This window comes from Triticum aestivum, chromosome 2D, assembly GCF_018294505.1.
Source record: "Triticum aestivum cultivar Chinese Spring chromosome 2D, IWGSC CS RefSeq v2.1, whole genome shotgun sequence".
NCBI classification, from domain to species: domain Eukaryota; kingdom Viridiplantae; phylum Streptophyta; class Magnoliopsida; order Poales; family Poaceae; genus Triticum; species Triticum aestivum.
The window spans coordinates 126,468,589-126,484,603 of NC_057799.1; positions in this window are offsets into that span (position 1 = coordinate 126,468,589).

The window sequence follows — 16,015 nt, forward strand, 5'->3', positions numbered from 1 at the left end:
CGGACTAAAAAAAAGAAAAAAAGAGGCCATAAAAAAGAAGAGAAAAGGCCCAAATAAAAAAAATGAGAGAAAAAGAGAGAAGGGACAATGTTACTATCCTTCTACCACACTTGTGCTTCAAAGTAGCACCGTGATCTTCATAATAGAGAGTCTCATTTTGTCACTTTCATATACTAGTGGGAAATTTCATTATAGAACTTGGCTTGTATATTCCAATGATGGGCTTCCTCAAATGCCCGAGGTCTTCGTGAGCAAGCAAGTTGGATGCACACCCACATAGTTTCTTTTTGAGCTTTCATACACTTATAGCTCTAGTGCATCCGTTGCATGGCAATCCCTACTCCTCGCATTAACATCAATTGATGGGCATCTCCATAGCCCATTGATTAGCCTCGTTCATGTGAGACTTTCTCCTTTTTTTGTCTTCCCACATAACCCCTACCATTATACCTTATTCCACCATAGTGCTATATCCATGGCTTGCGCTCATGTATTGCGTAAGAGTTGAAAAGGCTGAAGCGCGTTAAAAGTATGAACCAATTGCTTGGCTAAAACCGGGGTCGTACATGATATGAATATTTTGTGTGGGGAAGATGGAGCATAGCCAGACTATATGATTTTGTAGGGATAACTTGCTTTGGCTATGTTATTTTGATAAGACATAATTGCTTAGTTAGTATGCTTGAAATATTATTGTTTTTATGTCAACATTAAACTTTTATCTTGAATCATATCAAATCTGAACATTCATGCCACATTAAGAAGAATTACATTGAAATTTTGCTAAGTAGCATTCCACATCAAAAATTCTGTTTTTATCATTTACCTACTCGAGGACGAGCAGGAATTAAGCTTGGGGATGCTTGATACGTCTCCAACGTATCTATAATTTTTGATTGCTCCATGCTATATTATCTTCTGTTTTGGACATTATTGGGCATTATTATTCACTTTTATATTATTTTTGGGACTAACCTATTAACCGGAGGCCCAGCCCAGAATTGTTGCTTTTTGCCTATTACAGAGTTTCGCAGAAAAAGAATATCAAACGGAGTCCAAACGGAATGAAACCTTCGAGAACGTGATTTTCGGAATGAACATGATCCAGAGGACTTGGACCCTACGTCAAGAAATCAAGCAGGAAGCCACGAGGTAGGGGGCGCGCCTACCCCCCTGGGCGCGCCCTCCACCCTCGTGGGCCCCACATTGCTCCACCGACGTACTCCTTCCTCCTATATATACCTACGTACCCCCAAACGATCAGATACGGAGCCAAAAACCTAATTCCACCGCCGCAACCTTCTGTACCCATGAGATCCCATCTTGGGGCCTGTTCCGGAGCTCCGCCAGAAGGGGCATCGATCACGGAGGGCTTCTACATCAACACCATAGCCTCTCCGATGAAGTGTGAGTAGTTTACGTCAGACCTTCGGGTCCATAGTTATTAGCTAGATGGCTTCTTCTCTCTTTTTGGATCTCAATACAATGTTCTCCCCCTCTCTTGTGGAGATCTATTCGATGTAATCTTCATTTGCGGTGTGTTTGTTGAGACCGATGAATTGTGGGTTTATGATCAAGTTTATCTATGAACAATATTTGAATCTTCTGAATTCTTTTATGTATGATTGGTTATCTTTGCAAGTCTCTTCGAATTATCAGTTTGGTTTGGCCTACTAGATTGATCTTTCTTGCAATGGGAGAAGTGCGTAGCTCAAGGCACATATTGTATTGTTGCCATCGAGGATAACAAGATGGTTTTTTATCATATTGCATGAATTTATCCCTCTACATCATGTCATCTTGCTTAAAGCGTTACTCTGTTCTTATGAACTTAATACTCTAGATGCATGCTGGATAGCGGTCGATGTGTGGAGTAATAGTAGTAGATGCAGGTAGGAGTCGGTCTACTTGTCTCGGACGTGATGCCTATATACATGATCATACCTAGATATTTTCATAACTATGCTCAATTCTGTCAATTGCTCAACAGTAATTTGTTCACCCATCGTAAAATACTTATGCTCTTGAGAGAAGCCACTAGTGAAACCTATGGCCCCCGGGTCTATCTTCCATCATATTAATCTTCCAACACTTAGTTATTTCCATTTTTTATTTTGCTTTTATTTTACTTTGCATCTTTATCATAAAAATACCAAAAATATTATCTTATCATATCTATCAGATCTCACTCTCGTAAGTGACCGTGTAGGGATTGACAACCCCTTATCGCGTTGGTTGCGAGGATTTATTTGTTTGTGTAGGTGCGAGGGACTCGCGCGTAGCCTCCTACTGGATTGATACCTTGGTTCTCAAAAACTGAGGGAAATACTTACGCTACTTTGCTGCATCACCCTTTCCTCTTCAAGGGAAAACCAACACAGTGCTCAAGAGGTAGCATCGTCGATGATGATGTAGTTCTCCGGGCAAGTGGAATCGTCATCTTCTTCTCCTGGCGCGGTATCTCCGATGAAAACTCCTAGCTTCCTTGTCAGGTCGTCATTCTTCTCCACTAGTACGACGATTTCCTCCATATAATCTTCACGTGTAGCCTTGAGTTCTTCCTCCAGCTCCGTGATCCTTGTCATCGCCTTCTTCAAATCTGTCATGCCTGCGCACATCTGGTTCTCCTGGCGTCGAATGTGCTGGTTTAACTTCTGGATGAAAGCGACAATCGATCTATCCTTCCTGGTGCTGATCATCTCCCATTGCTCATCTCGGCGCCCACAAATCTGGTAGATAGTGTCCTTGAGATCATTGTGGTAAACTTCTCCAATGCGTTCCATGATAATGTGAGCTGCCATACTCTTTCCTAGACTCCAGGTTGGTGCATCAAAAGAAAACTCTATGGGCTCAGTGACTAGCGTGAACGTCCTTCCTGGAACTTGAACTTGAATCATCCAACGCTCCTCTTCTGGTAAAGTAGCGCTGTAAGTCCTGGTGAAGCTTGGTATTCCAATGTTCAGGTACCTAGTGACTTCCTTCAAGTGGCGTCCAAAAGGGGTGTCTTCATCCGGTTGAGTGAACTTGATCCTTGCATCCGCCATCCTAAAGAGTAGAAAATGGAGAGGAGTTAGAAATGAGAAGAGAGTAGTGATCTAGGGCTTATGCTTAGTGGTCGTGTCCTACAGTCAGCGTGTGCTCTGATACCATCTTGTAGCGACCAGATCTCAAATAGTCTGATCTCTGTGCATAAGTGTCATCCCTGGATCGGTAATGCTGACACACACAGCACTTGAAGGATTTATAACAAAGTAGCAATCACACACTTATTACATCGAATGTCTCAAAGAGAACTTATTACAATAAATATGGCTTAAGGCCATCTAATACGATAACAACGGAAGGCTTGGAAGATAAAGTGAGTCCATCAACTCCAACGGCATCACTGAGTGAAAGACCACGACCTAAGGCTCCTTACTCGTCGTCTGAAAAGTCTGCAACATGATACGTTGCAGCCCGAAAACGGGTCACCACATGGAATATGCTGGCAATGTAACACAAGAGAGTAATGAACAGAATAATGCTATCACTACATGCATATATGGCTGGTGGAGGCTGTATGGCTAATATGTTTTGCGAAAAGCCAATTTTTCCCTACAACAAAGGAATATATTTTATTTAACTATCATGGTGGTTGTTAAACATTGAGAATGGTAAACCCCATCTCAATCCCAATTAAAAGTAATCAATAACCCAACCAAATTTTATAATTAAGAGTGATGAGATCCACATGATAATCCAAGAAACTAGATACTCAAGATGTCCATAACCGGGGACACGGCTAACCATGATTAGTTTGTACACTCTGCAGAGGTTTGTGCACTTTTCCCCACAAGACTCAATCTCCTTCGTTGGATTTCTCGCACTACATAACGTTTGAGAACGGATGACCGAGACACAGTCTTTCCGAAGAGGTCCCCTTAACCGATAGATAGGCCTGTACACCTACAATCCCCTACATCTGCTAGCCCATCATGGAAAGGTTTCCCATAACTTACTCAACTATGCCAGAGCCCATAATGGCATGTGGCTGCACACGGAAGTTTCTAGCATGAATAATCTTATGATCCCTTTGAGCCTGGGTGGCTGTCCTTAGGAGAACCACACGGTACCCCGGGATTTCCAAAAATACAGGCAATCACTGGAATTCCCAGGTGCCTCAATCCACCCAGATGTGTATTAAAGTTGCCACCTTAAGTTAACCATCAATTAACAATACTCACATCTGTCATGAAAACACTCAAAACCCAAACCACGTCTACGAGCATAGCATAGCAATATAAGCAACGTAAAAGTAACTCCCAAGGTTTGAATGCAGGGCAATAGGTTCCTACCTCATCAACTACTTCCCAAATCCACAATTTAATTCAGATCCTAACCATGCAATTGTTTGAGGATTGATCTAATGCAATAAAACCGGGTAGTAAGAGGCATGATCAAAGTGTTACTTGCCTTGCTGATGATCCGCGAAACCTAGTGACTCGTAGTAGCACGCTTCGCACTATGGGTACTCTATCACAAACAAACAAGCATACAATAAGCAATCAAGCAAGGGCACGGGTAAAACTCAAATAAGAGATCTAACCAGAAAGTTCAACTTAAGAACTCCGGTTCGCAAAAAGAATCAAATCAAACGAAGCAACAAAACTCAAACGGCGAAAGAAACAAGCTTCATTTACTAATCTGGACTAAAGTCAAATTTTACGGTAGCAAAATCTTATTTAAGTTGGCTAAACAGAAAGAGGGGTTCGAGACGAAACTCTAGGCGCTTGAATCGCCTGATTCCGATAAACGAGCGAAAAGTTATACTAGAACGAAAATCGGATCAGAAATCACGATCGAAAATAATCGTGGAAAATCCGAGAAAAAGAAAAAAACTGACGAACAGGCTAACGAACGAACGTTCACTGTCTGTGGCTAAACGGTGAAAACCGTTCGTTAAAACGAACGTACAAATGGGCGTTTGCTAAATAACTAAACCGAAAAAAATAAACCGAACCGGATCTAAAGAAAAGGATCTAGGTTTAGAAAAAAAAAACCGCTCGATTTTCTTACGTAAACCGAGGCGGCGGCGACGGCTACTCCGGCAACGACGAGGCGGCGGCGAGGCGCGGCGGCGGCGTCTGCGGCGGGCTAGGGTTAGGGTTTTGGGGCGCGGGTGGGCTTCGGCGGGCAGGGGGTGGCGGCTTATAAAGCACCCCCGGGCGGAGTCCCGCTCTGGTACGGCCCGGAGTCGGTTTGACTTTTTTTTAAAATAATTCCAACATACAAAAAAAGATAGTAAAGAAATACTAAACGGACTCCAAAAATTCCGAAATAAATTTTCCCAGTCCTCTAAAAATAGGTAGGACAAGGTGAACATTTATTTGGGCCTAAAATGGAATTTTAAAAAACGCATATTTTTCCTAGATCAAATAAAATAGCGATAAAACTCCGAATAAAAATCTTGTTTGATTTTAATATTAAATCTCCGATATTTCTTTATTTTGAGGAAGTCATTTTATCCTCTCTCTTTTATTTTTATAAAAGAAATATTCAAGAGAAAAAATAATTAAAATCAAACGATCCTCTTTTCAAAATTCGAGAAAAACTCGAATATGAAAATAATGAAATCCCCAACTCTCTCCGCGGGTCCTTGAGTTGCGTAGAATTTCTAGGATCAAACAAAAATGCAATAAAATATGATATGCAATGATGATCTAATGTATAACATTCCAAATTAAAAATTTGGGATGTTACACACCCGCCAGCCACCTGTGTGCGAAGCACGTCGGTAGAACCAGTCTCATGAACGCGGTCATGTAATGTCGGTCTGGGCCGCTTCATCCAACAATACCGCCGAATCAAAGTAAGACATTGGTGGTAAGCAGTATAACTATTATCGCCCACAACTCATTGTGTTCTACTCGTGCATATAACATCTATGCATAGACCTGGCTCGGATGCCACTGTTGGTGAACATAGTATTTCAAAAAAATTCCTACGATCACGCAAGATCTATGTACGAGAAGCATAGCAACGAGCGGGGAGAGTGTGTCCATGTACCCTCGTAGACCGAAAGCGGAAGCGTTTAGTAAGACGGTTGATGTTGTCGAACGTCTTCACAATCCAACCGATCCAAGTACCGAACATACGACACCTCCGTGTTCAGCACACCTTCAGCACGATGACGTCCCTCGAGCTCTTGAACCAGTTGAGGACGAGGGAGAGTTCTATCAGCACGATGGCGTGGTGACGGTGATGATGAAGTTACCGGCGCAGGGCTTCGCCTAAGCACTACGACGATATGACGGAGGTGTGTAACTATGGAGGGGGGCACCGCACACGGCTGAGAGAAGACTTGGTGTCCCTTTGGGGTGCCCCCCTCCCATGTATATAAAGGAGGGGGAGGAGGAGGCCGCCCCCCTAGGGGCGCGCCAAGTGTGGGGAGTCCTACTAGGACTCCCAAGTCCTAGTAGGATTCCCTTTTCTTTTTTCCTTTTCCAGAGTAGCAAAAGGGGGAAAGAGAGAAGGAGTAGGAGAGGGAATGGGGGGGGGGGGCGCCGCCCCCACCCCTTGTCCAATTCGGATTGGAAGGGGGGGGGGTGTGCGCCACCTCCTATGGTCGGCCCTCTCTCCTCCACTAAGGCCCATTTTGGCCCATAACCTTCCGGGGGGGGGTCCGGTAACCTCACGGTACTCCGAAACTTATCCGATACTTCCCGAAACCATTCCGGTGTCCGAATGTAACCTTCCAATATATGAATCTTTACCTCTCAACCATTTCGGGACTCCTCGTCATGTCCATGATCTCATATGGGACTCCGAACAAACTTCGGTCATCAAATCACATAACTCTTAATACAAATCGTCATCGAACGTTAAGCGTGCGGACCCTACGGGTTCGAGAACTATGTAGACATGGCTGAGACACATCTCTGGTCAATAACCAATAGCGGAACCTGGATGCTCATATTGGCTCCTACATATTCTACGAAGATCTTTATCGGTCAAACCGCATAACAACATATATTGTTCCCTTTGTCATCGGTATGTTACTTGCCCGAGATTCGATCGTCGGTATCCTCATACCTAGTTCAATCTCGTTACCGGCAAGTCTCTTTACTCGTTCCTTAATGCATCATCCCGCAACTAACTCATTAGTCACATTGCTTGCAAGGCTTATAGTGATGTGCATTACCGAGAGGCCCAGAGATACCTCTCCGATACACGGAGTGACAAGTCCTAATCTCGATCTATGCCAACTCAACAAACACCTTCGGAGACACCTGTAGAGCATCTTTATAAGCACCCAGTTGCGTTGTGACATTTGATAGCACACAAGGTGTTCCTCCGGTATTTGGGAGTTGCATAATCTCATAGTCAGAGGAACATGTATAAGTCATGAAGAAAGCAATAGCAATAAAACTAAATGATCATTATGCTAAGCTAACGGATGGGTCTTGTCCATCACATCATTCTCCTAATGATGTGATACCGTTCGTCAAATGACAACACATGTCTATGGTCTGGAAACTTAACCATCTTCGATTAACGAGCTAGTCATGTAGAGGCATACTAGGGACACTCTGTTTCGTCTATGTATTCACACATTTACTAAGTTTCTGGTTAATACAATTCTAGCATGAATAATAAACATTTATCATGATATAAGGAAATATAATAACAACTTTATTATTGCCTCTAGGGCATATTTCCTTCAGGCAACTCATGGCATGAAGATGAGGACACCTATTGCGTAGATGAGGAAGAAGACGACGTCGACATTGCGGAGGAGCCATTCTTTATCGATGAGCTCACCCAAAGAGCCGATGCACAAAGGAGGAAGCAAAGCATTCACACGGGGTCATACAGATGCGGACATGTTGATTTGCGAGAGTTGGATGAAGATAGGTCAAGATCCCAGACCAATGCCGAGTAGAAGGATCAGGCATGCCTCTTCAATCTCTCTTCTTCTTCCTCCAGCGTCGGTGGGACCTCCGGCGGCCAGCGGCGCTGCTTCGCACGCCACGCTGCGAAGTGCTACCCCACCATTGGTGAGGTCATCTCTATCGCTCCACACCTCATGTTATTCTTTGCCGACTGTAGCCTCACGCCGCACCCGAACCATTCAACCCTCATACTCCTCTTCGTCTGCGACTCCACTGCCGCATCTTCCCCATTTCCAGGTTGTTCCCGTCCGGGGCCTCGACGTAGTCCATGGCCTTGGTGGATTCGGCGCGGTGTGGTCAACAAACGAGGATCACCGGAAGAGGACTATACGTGGATAGGCTGACATTGGGGACACACCAGGTGGATGAACGCACACATGCAACTGCCTCCTTATTACACGAAAAAATGCTTCCTCCCCCTGACAGGCGAGACTCACCAGGCACCAGCTATATCTTCACATGCAAGAAGTGCCTCCTTATTACGCGGGAAAACAATGCTTCCTTTCCCTGACAGCTGGGACCCATGAGCTACATTGGTCGCATGCAAGAAAGTGCCTCCTTATTAAGTTCTAAAAAAATGACCCCCTAACAGTTAGGACCCACCAAGTCGAAGCGTATATAACGTTATCTGTCTGGTTGCAAACATGTACGTACATACTGCTTGATCGGTCTCTCTGCCCCGATAAATCGTGGTCGAGTAAGGAGCAGCATGTCTCATAGTAGAGCACCCCATGTAGCATGTCACATAGTCTCGTCTATATCATGTACATGTACGTACAATCACGCTGCAAAAAAAGACCATGTACATACATGCATGATCTCAAACGTGTACAGGAACGGCGCCATGTTCGTCGGCTGCCAACCGGCTGGTTCAGAACGGAGGAAACATCGTCGTGTTCATCGGGAGCCAAGACACTGGGTCGGAATGTGTCCTGTTCATCAGGAGGCAACTAGGTTGGATGAAACAGCCGAAACGGGTCATGTTCATCGACCCCCACCAGCTCGGGGTCTGGCGCACCGCAAAACAAACAAAACGGAGTTCTCTTCGACCACCTACGGTTGAAACGGGGTCATGTTTATCAGGAGGGATCTGGCGTACCGCAGAACGGTCGAAACGGGGTCCTATTGATCGGGAGGGGTCTAGCGTCCCACAAAACAGAAGAAACAGACTTCTCTCCAACCGCCTACGGTCGAAACGGGCCCCTGTTCATCGGGAGGGGTGTGGCATACCGCAAAGTGGGACTCCATGGCCTACTGTTCATCCACCGTCGACTTCCTTCAGCCTCCACCGGCTACTATTCATCCACCATTGACTTTCTCCAGCCTCCACGGGGTCCTGTTCATCCACCCCAACCCGTTGGGGTGTGGCTTACCGCGGCACGGCCTCGGGGTCCTGTTCATCCAGCGCCAAACGCCTACACGGTTGGGGTCATGTTCATCCAACCCCCACCGGCTGGGGTGGGGCGTATGAGCGGGCAGAAGCAATGGGAACTATTTATCCACAGCCAACCAACCGGCTAGGTCAACTCACCACGTCTCATGCAAGGGGCTCGATCGATGCAAGTCTCAAGTTGTCCTACATGTATCGCATGCGCTGCAGCAATGGGCACTATTCATCAAGAGGCAACCACCCGGCTACGTCTCACACGGGGGCTCGATGCAACGCATACATCGATCGATCAGGTTGTCAGAAACGTGATTTCAAATCGGATTGGAGCTCCGATGGTAGGATCGCAAATCATAGAATCTTCACTATCAGGATCGTAGAAACATAGATTCTATGAAGTAAAATCGTAGAATCATAGAGGATAGTTTGGATCGTAAAGTCGTAGAATTGTATAACAGAATCGCGATTCTGACAATTGATCGCTCGAGTTTAGTTAGCAACAATGGAATCACTCTGGTTTAGTTACCAGCGAAGGGATCGCTCAGGTTTAGTTAGTAGCGAAGGGATCAATCGGCTTCAGTATGTAGCTAGTAGGATCCATCGCTCATGTTCAGTACGTAGTGCGAGGGATCGATAGATCGCTTGGGTTCAGTAAGCGAACACCCCTCTTGGGTTCAATTAGCGAACGCCTCACACACACGCGCAAACCACACTGCATGGCTCGGCCCCGACCACCCACCGATTGCCAACAGTAATTGGGGACTCTCTGAAATTTTTCTCGCCCTCACTTCTACCATGATTTTTTACGTCATGGACGGCCCAAAGAATGTCACGTAGGTGCGTCTCTGGCCCGCCCAGAACAAAAAGCCCATTTACTGTCATATGTTTTTGTCATAGGAGTAGGAGCCCACCACATCTATGATGATATGTGTTTTTGTCATAATTATCGTCATAGAAGTAGAAGTTTCACATCCATGACAAAAAGTTTTTGTTCGGACCATAATGTCATGAAAGTGTCTTTTTTTGTAGTGGATGTTGGATTTGCCATTTACAATGGAGAAAACATCTCTCTACTGGAGTTCAACTTGGGTTTTCTTCTTTGGGGACCAAATGGTCCGAAACGTCATTCTTTAGCTGATCATGAACTTGAAGACGGAATACAGTAGATATAATACAAAAACAAAATATGAATTGGTTTGATACATCACTTATAGTAGTGGTTTTCTTTCTTATACTAACGGATCTCATGAAAGTTTTGTTGAGTTTTGTGTGATTGAAGTTTTCAAGTCTTGGGTTATCTTACGATGCATGAAGGAAGGATGTAAGAGCCTAAGCTAGGGGATGCCCTGGCATCTCAAGCTATTATTCAAGTATGAGCAACCAACTAAGCTTGGGGATGCCCCCGAGTGGCATCCCCGCTTTCTTCCAACAACTATCGGTATTTTACTCGAGACTATATTTTTATTCGTCACATGATATGTGTTTTGCTTGGAGCGTCTTGTATGATATGTGTCTTTGCTTGTTTTATTTTGTGTTTTAAGTCAACAATGCTGGCTGGACACACTTATTTGAGAGAGCCAAAATTATATCATGACTTGTTAGAATTGCTCTCTGTGCTTCACTTAAATCTTTTATGAGCTAGGACTTGCTCTAGTGCTTCACTTATATCTTTTTTAGCATGATGTGCTTTCTTATTTTTGAAGAAATGCTCTCTTGCTTCACTTAGATTTGTTTGAGAGTTAGTAAAATTATGAAGAAATTCTCTCTTGCTTCACTTAAATTATTTTTAGAGAAAGAAAAATGGTTATGATCACGATCTTCACTTATACTTGTTTGAGCTTATGAAAAGCAACACATGAAAATTAGTCCCAAAGTGATAGATATCCAAGAAGGATAAAGTAAAAAAATTTCATGGAGATCATTGGACAAAATAAACTTGATTCTTAGTAATAGTTTTGAGATATGATGATGTGATACGTGAGTTATGTTGATGAGTAATTGTGCTTTAGTAAGAATATTGGTGTTAATGTTCATGATTCCCTATGCATATACGAAAGTCAATAATCATGCAATGAAAATTATATCCTACTTGTGGAGCATTATTCAGTGTTACTTATGCTTAATGCTTGCTTTATGAAATTATTCGTTTCTTGGTTTGTCGCTTCTCAACCTTTTTGTTAGCCTTCATTTTGCACCAAGTATGATCTCTACTTGTGCATCCAAAATCCTTTAAACCATTTTTGCCACATGAGTCCACTATATCTACCTATATGCGGTATTCTTTTGCCGTTCTAAGCAAATTTGTATGTGCCATCTCTAATTTTCAAAATAAACTTCTCTTTTGTGTGTTTGTTTCGCTCGCGGAACGGTAACGAGTGGCTAATATTTTCCATGCCGGATGTGTTATTCTCATGATGAGTGTTTATTCACTTGTCATTGCATGAGAGTAAGGCAAAGTTTTTAGAGATTCCCAGTCCCGAAATGCAAAAATGAATTTACTTTATGTTGTCAAATAATAAATTCCTTGGAAAGTGTTGGTATGGAAGGCACCTGTGGATACGGCTAGCCATGGAAAGTGAAAGTATGGTGGAAAAAGGAATAAACTTTGTTTTCTATTTGGGAACCGCCTATGGCATATCTAGCATGGAAAGTGTTCGTAGCTCTAAGTCGTTTTCGTTGGTGGGATGGATACACCTCCCAAAATGTTTTTATCTCAAATTTTTTGGTTTGAGCTCTGGCACCTCTACAAATCCCTACTTCCCTCTGTGAAGGGACTTTCTTTTACTTTATGTAATTTTTATTTTGAAATTTGAGTCTCCATCTTCTCTTACAAAAGCACCAACTAAGAGGCAATATTATCGTACTTAAGTATTGGGTATAGCTAATATTCGAGTGTGTTTCATGAATGGATCAATGTTTGAGAATGATGGGCTAGGGATAACTTGTTTTAGCATTGATATTTCGAAAGACATGGTTGCTTGTTGATATACTTGAGTATCTAAATTATTATATCAAAACTTGACTATTGCCTTAAATCACATAAAATTCCAAATGTCCATGCTATAAAGAAAAGAATATGTTATGACTTGATGAACAACACTCCACATCAAAAATTCTGTTTTTATCACTTACCTACTCGAGGCGAGTAGGAGTTAAGCTTGGGGATGCTGATACGTCTCCAACGTATCTATAATTTTTCATTGTTCCATGTTGTTTTATTATCAATCTTGGATGTTTTATAATCATTTTATAGTCATTTTATATCATTTTTTGGTACTAACCTATTGACATAGTGCAAGTGCCAGTTGCAGTTTTTTCCATGTTTTTTACATCGCAGGAAATCAATATCAAATGGAGTCCAAATGCCACGAAATTCCACGATGATTTTTATGGGCCAGGAGAAAGGCAATGGGCCGTGGTTGCACCTGGGGGGTGCCCCGAGGGGGGCACAACCCACCAGGGCGCGCCAGGAGGCTCAGGCGCACCCTGGTGGGTTGTGCCCACCTCGGGTGCCCCGGACCGCCTGTTTGCTCGATAAATACCCCAAAAATACCAGAACCCTAGGGGAGTTGAGGAAATATTCATCCAGCCGCCGCAGAGTCCAGAACCACCAGATCCAATCTCGACACCATCACGGAGGGGTTCGCCACTTCCATTGGTGCCTCTCCGATGATGCGTGAGTAGTTCTATGTAGACCTTCGGGTCCGTAGTTAGTAGCTAGATGGATTTCTCTCTCTCTCTCGCTGAATTCTCAATACAATGGTCTCTTGGAGATCCATATGATGTAACTCTTTTGCGGTGTGTTTGTTGGGATCTAATGAACTTCGAGTTTATGATCAGTTATATCTTTTTATATCCATGTAAGTTATTTGAGTTTCTTTGATCTCTTATATGCATGATCTCTTATAGCCTTGTATTTCTTCTCCGATATTTTGGTTTTGTTTGGCCAACTTAATCTATTTATCTTGCAATGGGAAGAGGTGCCCGGTGGTGGGTTCGATCTTACGGTGCTTGATCCCAGTGATAGAAGGGGAACCGACACGTATGTATCGTTGCTACTAAGGATAAAAAAGACAAGATCTATATCTACCGCCATATAGATAAATGGATCTTGTCTACATCATGTCATCATTCTTATTGCATTACTCTGTTTTTCCATGAACTTAATACACTAGATGCATGCTGGATAGCGGTCGATGTGTGGAGTAATAGTAGTAGATGCAGGCAGGAGTCGGTCTACTAATCTTGGACGTGATGCCTATGTAATGATCATTGCCCGGATATCATCATGATTATTTGAAGTTCTATCAATTGCCCAACAGTAATTTGTTTACCCACCGTTTGCTATTTTTCTCGAGGGAAGCCACTAGTGAAACCTACGGCCCCCGGGTCTTCTTTCTCATATATTTTCCTTGCGATCTATTTTCCCTTTGCATTTTTATTCAGATCTATTAATGCAAAAATACAAAAATACCTCGCTGCATTTTATTTCTATTTATTTTATTTGGCGTTCGATCTATCAATCTACTACAATTTATCTCATGTCCGTTTGCCAATTACTCGCGCCGTTACCTGAAAGGGATTGACAACCCCTTTAACACGTCGGGTTGCAAGGTGTTGTTGTTTGTGTGCAGGAGCTGTTTGTGTTGTGTTGCTTGGTTCTCCTACTGGTTCAATACCTTGGTTTCATAACTGAGGGAAATACTCTACCGTCACTGTGCTACATCATCCCTCCCTCTCCGGGGAAATACCGACGTAGTTCCAGCTACCATCATAGCACCCCTCTTCGTGCATGCTCATCTCAGCACCCCTCTTCATGCATGCTCCTAGTGTATTTGTGTTAACCTACTAGTGTCGACTCATGCACCCTTCATGCACTCTGCCAAACACCCAAAAGTGGGTCGAGAAGAGAACTTTTGCTCCCATCCCATGCACCCTTCATACACCCTGCCTAACAATGATTCGTGCTTCATATGGTTCATGTTCCGTCGAGTAGTGTAGCACCGTACTCTCTGTGCGCTGTAGACCTAGTTCTATTAACATTGATCTCACTATTCATTCTCGACCGGACAGACAAAAAAGGGGTATGTTACATTACTATTCATATAGTTGACATGCGCACAACATCATTTTATATCATCATATCTTATTACACTAGCAACAAGATTATGTAGTACTAATGTATGAACCACTGCACACATGCCTAGTAGTAGAAGCACTATGTAAGTTCAAGTGGCTGTCGTGTTTCACACTCCTCCGTCGTAAGAGTGGAAAGGCTTGTTGTAATCATTTTTTTCTTCTGAAACATTGGACACGCTCTACCGTGCGGATCCTCCTCGACGGTCGTCAGGATATGATAACCCACAAGTATAGGGGATCGCAACATTTTTCGGGGGTAAAGTATTCAACCCAAATTTATTGATTCAACACAAGGGGAGCCAAAGAAAATTTGCAAGTATTAGCAGCTGAGTTGTCAATTCAACCACACCTTGAGATTAATTATCTGCAGCAAAGTGATTAGTAGAAAATTAGTATGATAATTTTGATAGTAGTAGCAACGGCAATACTAACAGTAACAGTGATAGCAATAATTTTGTAGCAACTGTAACAGTAACAATGGCAGTAGTAACTTAGCAAGAACAATATTAGAGAAATTCGTAGGCATTGGATCAGTGAATTAGTTGATGGTATTCATCATATAATAGTCATAAGCTAGGGCGATACGACACTAGCTCTAGTTCATAAATATAATGTAGGCATGTATTCCGTAAATAGTCATACCTGCTTATGGAAAGAACTTGCATGACATCTTTTGTCCTACCCTCCCGTGGCAGCAGGGTCAATATGGAAACTAAGGGATATTAAGGCCTCCTTTTAATTGAGAACCGGAACAAAGCATTAACACATAGTGAATACATGAACTCCTCAAACTACGGTAATCACCAGGAAGTGTCCCGACTTCTGTCACTCCAGGGTTGCCGGATCATAACACATAGTAGGTGACTATAACTTGCAAGATCGGATCTAGAACATAGATATAATGATGCTAACATAAACTGTTCAGATCTAAAATCATGGCACCTGGGCCCAAAGTGACAAGCATTAAGCATGGCAAAGTCATAGCATCATCAATCTCAAAACATAGTGGATACTGTTGGGAATCGTAGCAGAAATTTAAAATTTTCTACGCATCACCAAGATCAATCTATGGAGTCATCTAGCAACGAGAGAGATGAGTGCATCTACATACCCTTGTAGATCGCGAGCGGAAGCGTTCAAGAGAACGAGGTTGATGGAGTCGTACTCGTCGTGATCCAAATCACCGATGATCCTAGCGCCGAACGGACGGCACCTTCGCGTTCAACACACGTACGATTGGGAGAGACGTCTCCTCCTTCTTGATCTAGCAAGGGGAAGGAGAGGTTGATGGAGATCCAGCAGCACGACGGCGTGGTGGTGGAAGCAGCGGCGATCTCGGCAGGGCTTCGCCAAGCTCAGCGAGAGGGAGAGGTGTTACGGGGGGAGAGGGAGGCGCCAGGGGCTTGGGTGCACAGCCCTCCCTCCCCCCTTTATATAGGGGCCCTGGGGGGGGGGGGCGCTGGCCCCTGCAGATCCCATCTCAAGGGGGGGGGGGCGCCGGCCAAGGGGGAACTTGCCCCCCAAGTCAGGTGGGGCACCCCCACCCCCAGGGTTTCCA